We start from the raw sequence: 13,327 nt of genomic DNA, 5'->3' as shown, positions 1-13,327 counted from the left end.
ACAAATGTGGAAAAATTGCTCATGTGATATGGCTTTTTTTGTAATTTACATGGAGCAATGTCAGAAACCACACAGATGGCGGTAAACTGACGTCAGGTTTTCCCTTATTTTGCATCAAAACCCAAATAATAGGAAAAGTTGAAAATATGAAGGGGGAGACTTTATTACCTCAGTCGCCTGAGGTGAGATTCTCTAGCAGTGGACAGTGCGCCCCCTGCCGGCAACCGGGCTGCGCTGCTTGGTGATCCGGCCGCCGGGTTTTCCTCAGCCGCAGCCTCCAGATCCGCGCACTCCAAGGCGGGTGTCACGTGTCTCCGCCGTGTCAGCGCTGAGTGCTCGCTGCTCCCTCACTAGTCAAGTCTCCCACCACCTGCTGCCGAGGACACAGGTAAGTGGCTGCATATATACATCTGGGAAATATTACCGAGCTGCGACACCCCTACGTCTAAGTGGTTTATTCTCTGGTGTACATAACATGCGCTGTACAGGACTGTGCCACTTCTACAAATAGGTGACTCTATTTCTATGTGTAAAAGTTCTAACTAGGGGAGTGTTGCATAAAATCTGCGCTAATTTGTACCAGCCATGGAACAATAATGAAATGTTTCCTAGTCAGGTGTCTTATGGCACATAAGGCCAGGTATTTGCATGTTTTTGGCCAGGTATTTGCATTTTTTTTTCATATTTTTTACCATTTAAAATGAAAAAAATTACAAATTTTGTTGTGTAATTGTGGTAAAAATGGCTGCAAACATGTAATAATCACTGTAAAGTAAATGTTGCAGAACTTTGTGCACATTATAATCCCCCAAATATTATCTGGTAATAGTGTATGTGTCGGTATAGGACTGAGTGTGACACTTCTCATTATTATATGTCGTACACCAGTCTGTTATTGTCGTGTGTGTCACCAAGGAGAAAGCGAGACCCACATACACCGCAGGTACATAGCAATCCCCCCAGGGTAAGGTGTAAGAGCGAGGTTACTGCACGGAATTAGGAAGAGGAGGAGGGTATTGTCCTGTACGGTGCACCCGTCGTATATGTGTATGGTGTACTGCGCCGTGTGTACGTCAGTGACATTGTCCTGTACGGTGCACCCGTCATATATGTGTATGGTGTACTGCGCCGTGTGTACGTCAGTGACATTGTCCTGTACGATGCACCCGTCAAATGTGTATGGTGTACTGTGACATTGACCTGTACGATGCACCCGTCATATACACTCACTGGCCACTTTATTAGGTACACCTGTCCAACTGTGTGTTAAGACTTAATTTCTAATCAGCCAATCACGTGGCGGCAACTCAGTGCATTTAGGCATGTAGACATGGTCAAGACAATCTCCTGCAGTTCAAACCGAGCATCAGTATGGGGAAGAAAGGTGATTTGAGTGCCTTTGAACGTGGCATGATTGTTGGTGCCAGAAGGGCTGGTCTGAGTATTTCAGAAACTGCTGATCTACTGGGATTTTCACGCACAACCATCTCTAGGGTTTACAGAGAATGGTCCGAAAAAGAAAAAAAATCCAGTGAGCGGCAGTTCTGTGGCCGGAAATGCCTTGTTGATGCCAGAGGAGAATGGGCAGACTGGTTCGAGCTGATAGAAAGGCAACAGTGACTCAAATTGCCACCCGTTACAACCAAGGTAGGCAGAAGAGCATCTCTGAACGCACAGTGCGTCGAACTTTGAGGCAGATGGGCTACAGCAGCAGAAGACCACACTGGGTACCACTCCTCTCAGCTAAGAACAGGAAACTGAGGCTACAATTTGCACAAGCTCATCGAAATTGGACAGTAGAAGATTGGAAAAACGTTGCCTGGTCTGATGAGTCTCGATTTCTGCTGCGACATTCGGATGGTAGGGTCAGAATTTGGCATAAACAACATGAAAGCATGGATCCATCCTGCCTTGTATCAACGGTTCAGGCTGGTGGTGGTGGTGTCATGGTGTGGGGAATTTTTTCTGGGCACTCTTTGGGCCCCTTGGTACCAATTGAGCATCGTTGCAACGCCACAGCCTACCTGAGTATTGTTGCTGACCATGTCCATCCCTTTATGACCACAATGTACCCAACATCTGATGGCTACTTTCAGCAGGATAATGCGCCATGTCATAAAGCTCGAATCATCTCAGATTGGTTTCTTGAACATGACAATGAGTTTATTGTACTCAAATGGCCTCCTCAGTCACCAGATCTCAATCCAATAGAGCATCTTTGGGATGTGGTGGAACGGGAGATTCGCATCAGGGATGTGCAGCCGACAAATCTGCGCCAACTGTGTGATGCCATCATGTCAATATGGTCCAAAATCTCTGAGGAATGCTTCCAGCACCTTGTTGAATCTCTGCCACGAAGAATTGAGGCAGTTCTGAAGGCAAAAGGGGGTCCAACCCCTTACTAGCATGGTGTACCTAATAAAGTGGCCAGTGAGTGTATGTGTATGGTGTACTGCGCCATGCGTACGTTGTCAGTGATATTGTCCTGTACGGTGCACCCGTCATGTATGTGTATGGTGTACTGCGCCGTGTGTACGTCAGTGACATTGTCCTGTACGGTGCACCCGTCATATATGTGTATGGTGTACTGCGCCGTGTGTACGTCAGTGACATTGTCCTGTACGATGCACCCGTCAAATGTGTATGGTGTACTGTGACATTGACCTGTACGATGCACCCGTCATATATGTGTATGGTGTACTGCGCCATGCGTACGTTGTCAGTGACATTGTCCTGTACAGTGCACTTGTCATATATGTGTATGGTGTACTGCGCCATGCGTACGTTGTCAGTGACTTTGTCCTGTACGGTGCACTTGTCATATATGTGTATGGTGTACTGCGCCGTGTGTACGTCAGTGATATTGTCCTGTACGGTGCACCCGTCATATGTGTATGGTGTACTGCGCCATGCGTACGTTGTCAGTGACATTGTCCTGTACGGTGCACTTGTCATATATGTGTATGGTGTACTGCGCCGTGTGTACGTCAGTGACATTGTCCTGTACGGTGCACCCGTCATATGTGTATGGTGTACTGCGCCATGCGTACGTTGTCAGTGACATTGTCCTGTACGGTGCACTTGTCATATATGTGTATGGTGTACTGCGCCGTGTGTACGTCAGTGACATTGTCCTGTACGGTGCACCCGTCATATGTGTATGGTGTACTGCGCCATGCGTACGTTGTCAGTGACATTGTCCTGTACGGTGCACTTGTCATATATGTGTATGGTGTACTGCGCCGTGTGTACGTCAGTGACATTGTCCTGTACGGTGCACCCGTCATATGTGTATGGTGTACTGCGCCATGCGTATGTTGTCAGTGACATTGTCCTGTACGGTGCACTTGTCATATATGTGTATGGTGTACTGCGCCATGCGTACGTTGTCAGTGACATTGTCCTGTACGGTGCACTTGTCATATATGTGTATGGTGTACTGCGCCATGCGTACGTTGTCAGTGACATTGTCCTGTACAGTGCTCTTGTCATATATGTGTATGGTGTACTGCGCCGTGTGTACGTCAGTGATATTGTCCTGTACGGTGCACTCGTCATATACAGTGGGGAAAAAAAGTATTTAGTCAGTCAGCAATAGTGCAAGTTCCACCACTTAAAAAGATGAGAGGCGTCTGTAATTTACATCATAGGTAGACCTCAACTATGGGAGACAAACTGAGAAAAAAAAATCCAGAAAATCACATTGTCTGTTTTTTTTTTTCATTTTATTTGCATATTATGGTGGAAAATAAGTATTTGGTCAGAAACAAGCAATCAAGATTTCTGGCTCTCACAGACCTGTAACTTCTTCTTTAAGAGTCTCCTCTTTCCTCCACTCATTACCTGTAGTAATGGCACCTGTTTAAACTTGTTATCAGTATAAAAAGACACCTGTGCACACCCTCAAACAGTCTGACTCCAAACTCCACTATGGTGAAGACCAAAGAGCTGTCAAAGGACACCAGAAACAAAATTGTAGCCCTGCACCAGGCTGGGAAGACTGAATCTGCAATAGCCAACCAGCTTGGAGTGAAGAAATCAACTGTGGGAGCAATAATTAGAAAATGGAAGACATACAAGACCACTGATAATCTCCCTCGATCTGGTGCTCCACGCAAAATCCCACCCCGTGGGGTCAGAATTATCACAAGAACGGTGAGTAAAAATCCCAGAACCACGCGGGGGGACCTAGTGAATGAACTGCAGAGAGCTGGGACCAATGTAACAAGGCCTACCATAAGTAACACACTACGCCACCATGGACTCAGATCCTGCAGTGCCAGACGTGTCCCTCTGCTTAAGCCTGTACATGTCCGGGCCCGTCTGAAGTTTGCTAGAGAGCATTTGGATGATCCAGAGGAGTTTTGGGAGAATGTCCTATGGTCTGATGAAACCAAACTGGAACTGTTTGGTAGAAACACAACTTGTCGTGTGTGGAGGAAAAAGAATACTGAGTTGCATCCATCAAACACCATACCTACTGTAAAGCATGGTGGTGGAAACATCATGCTTTGGGGCTGTTTCTCTGCAAAGGTGCCAGGACGACTGATCCGGGTACATGAAAGAATGAATGGGGCCATGTATCGTGAGATTTTGAGTGCAAACCTCCTTCCATCAGCAAGGGCATTGAAGATGAAACGTGGCTGGGTCTTTCAACATGACAATGATCCAAAGCACACCGCCAGGGCAACGAAGGAGTGGCTTCGTAAGAAGCATTTCAAGGTCCTGGAGTGGCCTAGCCAGTCTCCAGATCTCAACCCTATAGAAAACCTTTGGAGGGAGTTGAAAGTCCGTGTTGCCAAGCGAAAAGCCAAAAACATCACGGCTCTAGAGGAGATCTGCATGGAGGAATGGGCCAACATACCAACAACAGTGTGTGGCAACCTTGTGAAGACTTACAGAAAACGTTTGACCTCTGTCATTGCCAACAAAGGATATATCACAAAGTATTGAGATGAAATTTTGTTTCTGACCAAATACTTATTTTCCACCATAATATGCAAATAAAATGAAAAAAAAAAACAGACAATGTGATTTTCTGGATTTTTTTTTTCTCAGTTTGTATCTCATAGTTGAGGTCTACCTATGATGTAAATTACAGACGCCTCTCATCTTTTTAAGTGGTGGAACTTGCACTATTGCTGACTGACTAAATACTTTTTTTCCCCACTGTATTTGTATGATGTACTGCGCCATATATACGTCAGTGATATTGTCCTGTATAGCGCACTTGTCATATATGTGTATGGTGTACTGCGCCATGCGTACGTTGTCAGTGACATATATATGTGTACGGTGTACTGCGCCATATATACGTCAGTGACATTGTCCTGTACGGTGCACTTGTCATATATGTGTATGGTGTACTGCGCCGTGTGTACGTCAGTGATATTGTCCTGTACGGTGCACTTGTCATATATGTGTATGGTGTACTGCGCCGTGTGTACGTCAGTGATATTGTCCTGTACGGTGCACTTGTCATATATGTGTATAGTGTACTGCGCCGTGTGTACGTCAGTGATATTGTCCTGTACGGTGCACTTGTCATATATGTGTATGGTGTACTGCGCCATGCGTACATTGTCCTGTATAGCGCACTTGTCATATATGTGTATGGTGTACTGCGCCGTGTGTAAGTCAGTGATATTGTCCTGTACGGTGCACCCGTCATGTGTATAGTGTACTGCGCCCTGTGTACGTCAGTGACGTTGTCCTGTACGGTGCACCCGTCGTACATCTATATAGTGTACTATGTGTGCACATCACAATGCAGTTCCCATCCCTCCTGATGCCATGTACCCTGAGCTCCATTATGGGCATACACTATGCTATTAGTTCAGCTGATGAGACCCTCCGTCTTACTGCAGTTTGAGACATAGACTGAGGTAAAAGCATATAAAACAATCAGTCTCATTCTCATCCAGGAGAGTGGGACGATTTTTTTTCTCACTTTTCATCCACATGCTCTGTGCAATCCGTTTTTTTTTTTTTCTCAGCAGTTATTATACAGGATCCTGTACATTTCCCATCTTACAGAATTGCAATATATCTAATAATGGGACGCCGTACTGATGATCCATATGGCTTTTTATTTTTTTTCTCATTCAGCCAAATGCGGAGTGAAATTGCTGTATGCTGCGGTTTTGGTCACAGAGAGATTGTCAGTGAAAAAAATTGTCCATCTGCATTGCCCCATTGAGTAACATGGGTCAGTGTGCTGTCCGATGAAAAGTCAGATAATGCTCGTCCGAGTTATGCGCTCATGTGAGCGAGGCTTTAAAGTGAATCTGTCTCCAGTTTTTTGCTGGTGCGAGCTGATGTAGGGGCAGAGACCTGGATTTCTGCAATGTGTCACTTACTGAGTTACTTGCTATCATTTTGATAAAATCCCTCTTTTCCCTGCTGCAGATCTAGCAGTTCTCTGAATGCGGATCTCTTTATAACCTGCCCATACTAAAAAACTGTCTTGTGGCTTTGGAGACCTGAAGTGGTTAAAAGAAATTCAAAAAGATGTAAAGTGGTTTCCATTGCTTAGACAATCCCTCTTGTGAAATAAAAACAGCATATACTCACCTCTGGTGCCTGCACCGTTCCAGCAATGTCGGCGTCTGGTCTACCGGGGTTCACATGACATAATGGCACATGAGCCCTGCAGACAATCAGCGGCTTCTTTGCTTCTTTTGGGCGAAACCGACATCCAGAAAAAGTGAGAGCTGCTGTTGCTCCTTGTTCCCCAAATGTCAGTTACATCCGAAGGAAGTGAGCGTGAAGCAGCCACTGATTGTCAGCAGGGCTCACGTGACGTAGCAATGTCTAGCAAGCCCCTGGGAGACCCAGCAACGCTGGAAGGTGAGTATAGGTGTTATTTTATACAGGGGGAATATAGCAATTGAGCTCTTTAACATGTGCAGAGTTAGTCATTTATACATTGTGTTGCATTGTGTTCCTTCTTTTTGGTGGTTTTTTTTTTTTGGTGCTTTTTCAGGCTGAAACCACCTATAAATGACGTAATGTGCCTCTTGGACCTCCTTCAGCTGTCTGTTTTTCCCTTGTGTATTCTGTGTTTTTGACAAATGGAACATGTACCCCTTATAGTCTATAAGGCATCCACATGCCCTTGTTTTTTGTAGACCTGACTATTAACAAAAAACACCAAAACTGAGACCTGCCCCATTTTCAATCTGAGTCATTGATTAAACTAGCCCATCAAAATCAATGGCGCTGTGAGAAAAACGGCCAGGACACGGATGCTGCTTGTGTGTAATCTGGATGCTTCTAATGTTTAATGAGCAGGAGAAGCTCCAAATTTATCTTTAAGGCTTCATTCACACATCCAAGCAAAACATTCACTTGCTCTCCAACAGATAAAAATAAAACATATATACAGAGAAATATTGGACAGCATACAAACCAATATTTGAATGGATCGAATCATTCATATGTGAAACCCATGGATCCGTGAGACTTGGAGCAGGTCCTATTCTGATCTGAGCTTTTGGAATCGACTGTACAAGTTAATGGTAATCCGTGAAACACAGATGGAAACTGGGAGCATTTCTGATTTGTCTCCGGGTCTCACAGATCTGTATGATCAATTTGAATAAAGACATGATACTTCAGGGGTCTTTTTACTGACTTTGGTATAAACGTACCTCTTCATTGAGAAACAAATGGAAGAGAAAAATCGGGTTGATACCTGAGGAAGAAATGTTTCTCTGAGATTGTAACAGTTGCACATATTTGTATATGCAGCCTTAATCCTCCTCTAGATATCTGGAATTTTTTTTGTTTGTATAAACATGTATTGTTGTTCATCAGTATTTTGGATCCCAAGTTTTATTAGTGTTAGTCAATGTGACAGTTTTTGACGTCCATGTTTCACTGATGAAAAAAATGCATATGAAGACTTTCGGGTCATAGACACAGGGAAAAATACCTGCGCATGCGCAGTAGCGATTATATGCTTTGCCCACAGTTGTGTAAAGCATACTGTGCAATCGCGAGCAGCCTTATCAATGCGCAGGCATGAATAAACAACGGCATCTGTGATATTCCCAGAAGAAATTACGTCCAGCAAGCCAAGGTGGGGGGGGAGGAGAATAAGCCACGCCCATTGGACCGAACCGCGGCGATTTCCATAAAACGGAAGAGTGATAAGAAAAGGTATTTATACATCAAAGGTGCGGGGACATGGGGGATCAAAAGTATGACTAGAATACTAAGGCTGTGTGCACACGCTGCGGAAAAGGTGCGGATTCATCCGCGCGGATTTTGTAAAATCCGCAGGTGAAACCGCAGGTCAAAATACCTGCACCTGCGGATTGCTCTGCGGTTTTGCCCTGCGGTTTTTCATCTCCTCAATGGAGGAGATGGCAAACCGCAGGAGAATCCGCAGAAAGAATTGACATGTCAATTCTTTCTGCGGATTGAAAACCGCAGATAATCCGCGCGGAAAATTCCGCACCGTCTGCACTGCGGTTTTTGATTCCCATAGGGAGTCATGGTACTGTACACCGCAGCAGAAACTGCTGCGGGTCCGCAGCGGCCAAAACCGCTGCGGAACCGCAGCAAAATCCGCAGCGTGTGCACACAGCCTTAGGTAACACACAGTTCAATGATCTTTACATGATATCTCAAAAAATGGGTGACAGATTCCCTTTAAAGGAACAGAGTACTTAAATATTTTATTAAAGACACAATAAAAACATAATACTAGTAGTGAAAGATACTGCGATGGTGAGAACTACCAACAGTGGAAATACAGGTCAGAGGCAATGAATAACATAGTAAAAATCATATGACCACTCCACACATCAATACATATATAATACCATAATCCAATGTAAATAATGCAATCACCATAAGACCCAATAAGTCCACGGATGAATATCACCAAGCGATGTGGGTTAAATGGAGGAGTAGAAAAAGTGTGTGTTTATAGCAGGTGTCCCCAACCTGTAGCTCGGGAGCCACATGTGGCTCTCTGTCCCATGAATTGTGGCTCACGGCTGTCTGCCAGCTTGGTGCATTAGCTCCAGGTCTAGCAAACAGGTATGAAGAGCACATCTCAAAATGGTGTGTCCCTGCACAGAAGTGCAGATGTGGATGCACATTTACTGGTCTTAGGGGTTTAGAGATGATTTAGGTATGGCACCCTGGAGAATGATACGTGTTAGAGGAGGTGCTCAAAGCTGGCTGTGACAGTGTGTTGGGAGTCTTTGATGGGTGAATACTGAATGGGGGTGTTGTGGGAACCCCTGGATCTCAGTGTACTTCTTTGGAGTGATTTCTGTGGAAAAGCTTTGGTTATTTTACCTGTAATGGTGGCTTTGGTTGACACTACTTTGAAGGGGGTGGGAGCTGGATGAGGCTCGCTCCCCTCTCTCGGTGCTGAATGTGGCTCGCTACCCTTTCTCTAAGCTGAATGTGGCTCTCAAGGTCTGAAAGGTTGGGGACCACTGGTTTATAGTAAAACATTACCTCAGACCTGCGGTGCCACAACCCCTACGTGCGTTTCGGCTTGCGTGCCGCCTTCTCTGGGGGAGACCATTTTCTGTATGGTTGCCAGGCACCCTCATAATGCAGTTGCCTTACAGATTAACCCTATATCTGCATATTAATATTTGACCTGATAGGTTCCCCTTATTTTGATGATCGGGGTAGGGTTTCCAACTGTCCAGAATTCCATGACAGCCTGTAAAAATAGGGTACTTTTTTTGCCCTGTCCGTACACAATATTTAAGATGTCAAATTTTTTTTGAGCCTGAAGAAACATACAGAAATTATTTTGGCTGTAATTATCACTTTATATTTTACAGTGAATGCAGCTGATGTTGTCTTCAGGATAATTTGCGGTAGACATGGATCACTTAAACCATAATAAATCATTACGATTTTTCCAACTTGTCTGTACAAAATATTGTCTTTCTTTGATTTTTTTAATAAGCTCTCTAGAAAAAATAAAAATTCAGAGTTGTCAACCCTGGATCGTGGGCCGAGGTCCGTAGTGGCATTTTGTGTTACTATATAGAAAATGCTGGTCACTGGCTGGAAGTAAGTGCTGATTCATTCTGTCAAGGCTGCAGACTGCCCATTGTGCCCCCTATAAATCCCACATGTGACGGGTCAGAGTGTCCCAGCCCTGCTCTCTATTCTGCACACACATAGTGATTGTCCCCCATCTTGTAAAACTATATGGTGACGAATGATCCCCCCCCCCCCTGCACTGTGCTACAAATTAGTAAGGAATGTGTGAATTTTTTTATGTTCTTGGTTTTCTTGGAAAGTTAGATTTCTCCAAGTAATAAAACTTCTGTGCTCTACTTTATGAATAAAAAAAGGTGTTAATTTTGTATCTTATGCACAAACCTTTCACTTTAAGGAAGTTTTTCTTTTAGAGCCTTTATCTTTCACTGACATCTTTTGCATACCATAAAGATTTAGCCTCACCCTAAGCTTTCACTTCTGATTTGTCATTTTAAAAGCTATTATGCCCGTGACGCGGAATAGTATGCGCACAAGATATATGGGCTTTTGTGCTCACTCTTTGGAACAGTGTCATTTATTTGAATAGTGACCTTTATTCTCATAGGAAATGTAGATCAGTCTGCAAACAAAAGTTCTGCACATGCCGGATGTGCTCTCCATCTCCCGTGACGGTGCGCCCCTATGTATACTGTGCTTGCGCCCTCTGCTGTTCATTTACTGGAACTTCCCAGCACCTGCTCATACTTTAGTGTCTTATCTACTCTAATATTCAGGATTGAGAGTCCTCAGTAGTTGATACCTTTTAATGGCTAACTGAAAAGATGGTAATACATTGCAAGCTTTCGAGACTACTCAGGTCTCTTCATCAGGCTAGACTAATACAAAATCTGAAGTCACATATTTTTGCACAATACAGCATAGAAAAAATGCAATAGATAAGACAAGTGACGTGAAGCAGAACTATCAATATGGGAGAGGGAGCAACATAAATATAAACATTGGACCAGTTCATAGATAAGGAGTCTGGATGTTTTATGGTCCTCTGATTGGGGTCTAGTTCTGTGTTGCCCCGCAAGGTTTTAAAAGGAAATTCCTTAATTGATGTAAAAAGACATAAATCCATGCGACACATTCATTCCAGCACTGAGAGTGTCAAAGTTCGTCATAAATTTGTACTCCCAAACTCGTCTCTCTCTCTGAGATGTGAAGTTACCTTTCAATACCAGTAATTTCATATCCATGCTGCTGTGATCAGGGATACAGAAATGTTTTGCCACAGGTAGATCCAAGAATGGATCTACCTGTGGCAAAACATTTCTGTATCCCTGATCACAGCAGCATGGATATGAAATTACTGGTATTGAAAGGTAACTTCACATCTCAGAGAGAGAGACGAGTTTGGGAGTACAAATTTATGACGAACTTTGACACTCTCAGTGCTGGAATGAATGTGTCGCATGGATTTATGTCTTTTTACATCAATTAAGGAATTTCCTTTTAAAACCTTGCGGGGCAACACAGAACTAGACCCCAATCAGAGGACCATAAAACATCCAGACTCCTTATCTATGAACTGGTCCAATGTTTATATATATGTTTCTCCCTCTCCCATATTGATAGTTCTGCTTCACGTCACTTGTCTTATCTATTGCATTTTTTCTAGGCTGTATTGTGCATAAATATGTGACTTCAGATTTTGTATTAGTCTAGCCTGATGAAGAGACCTGAGTAGTCTCGAAAGCTTGCAATGTATTACCATCTTTTCAGTTAGCCATTAAAAGGTATCAACTACTGAGGACTCTCAATCCTGAATATTTTTCTATCCACTGGCTAACACGGTACAAAGATATACATCTTTCCGTTATCTACTCTATTATTTCTAAACACTGTTTTTCGGTGATTCCTTTGTATCCCCGCTCATACTGCACCCACACACACAAATGATACACCATTTGAAAGGTAAACTTTCCCCCTTCAGCAAGAAAACAGCTAAACAAACCACATATTCATGATTTTATCACTAAATTCAGTTAAACATTCTTTTTCATAAACCTGCAGAAAGACACAATGACTTGCAGGTGGCAGCTCAACCGGAAAACATGTTTTGGCCTCTACTTATCAAAACAATTTATTGTATTACCAATCTACTATATAATCGTCTAATTCTGTCTGTCTGTTTGTAACAGAAATCCCACGTCGCTGATTGATCGCGGCTGGCCGGCTGTGACCAGTCAGCGACAGGCGCAGTCTGGCCGCGAATTGGCGCAGAATTCGAACGACGCACGCAACCACTACCGTCTGGAGATCTGCGGCGCTAGCCGCTGATCTCCCGACGGTTGCCGCGGGTCATCTCCTGCTGCACGGATTTGCCGCAATCAGCGATATTGTTGTGGAATATAAAGTGGATCTGTCACCCCATTTTTGGCCTATCAGCTGCAGCAACCGCCATCAGGGGCTTATCTACAGCATTCTGTTATGCTGTAGATAAGCCCCCAATGTAACCTGAAAGAGAAGAAAAAAGATTATACTCACCCCGGCGTCCGGTCTGATGGGTGTCGCTGTCCCATTCGGTGACTCCCATCTTCATACGATGATGTCCTCCTTGCTTCTCCCTCGGCTCCTGCGCACGTGTACTTTATCGGCCCTGTTGAGGGCAGAGCAGAGTACTGCAGTGCACCAGCGCCTGCGTACTGCAGTACTTTACTCTGCCCTCAACAGGGCAGATAAAGTACGCGTGCGCAGGAGCCGAGGAAGAAGCAGGGAGGAGGACATCATCGTATGAAGATAGGAGGCGCCGGACTGGACCGCGACACCCACCGCACCCGTCCCCGGTAAGTATAATCTAAAGTGTTTTTCTTATTATTATTTTTTTTTTTTTTTTTATCATAAAGGTTTTTATTGAGTTTTCAGAAAAAATACAAACTTCTCATACAAAAACATCAAGAACAGGAGCAATGAGTAGCAAGAGGTGGAATAACCTCGAGCCATTATTAGAATATCAATCTAGGACATTAAATACCCCTTCCAACAACAACTTGAACATAGAAGAGGGGGGAGGGGGGAAGGGGAAGCAGCTCTACATGCATGGCATTCTTAGGCACAATCAATTTATTTATGGTGTAGGTGTCTGTATCTGGGGGAGGGCCGTTGCATAAAGGGAAGTGGCCCACGGATGCCATTGTTTAAGTCTCACCGTTCTCTTCTCTAGATTGGGGGTCAAGTTGGTTTCGTATAGCCAGTGTAGGTTGGTCCTCTCAATTAGTTCTGTCTTTGTAGGGGGGCTCACCGACCTCCACTTGTATGCCACACAGTACCTGCCGGCTATGAGAATGTGAGAAAT

The 13,327-nt window shown here is 44.2% G+C and overlaps 1 protein-coding gene across 2 annotated transcripts in view; it reads left to right on the top strand.

Moving 5' to 3' along the window:
* Positions 1 to 214: 214 nt before the first annotated feature.
* Positions 215 to 13,327, top strand: part of LOC141050927 (synaptotagmin-like protein 2) — a 174,986-nt gene continuing 161,873 nt past the window's right edge. The window contains exon 1 of one of the 2 annotated variants that reach the window (XM_073547633.1): positions 215 to 388. The gene's annotated coding sequence lies outside the window, so the exon portion shown is untranslated. The other variant, XM_073547635.1, reaches the window with a different exon arrangement.

Source organism: Dendrobates tinctorius, unplaced genomic scaffold (genome assembly GCF_039654945.1).
Source record: "Dendrobates tinctorius isolate UK_male_01 unplaced genomic scaffold, ASM3965494v1 ptg000154l, whole genome shotgun sequence".
Taxonomy (NCBI): domain Eukaryota; kingdom Metazoa; phylum Chordata; class Amphibia; order Anura; family Dendrobatidae; genus Dendrobates; species Dendrobates tinctorius.
The sequence above is the reverse complement of the archived record's forward strand: the minus strand, read 5'-3'. Positions and strand labels throughout refer to the sequence as shown.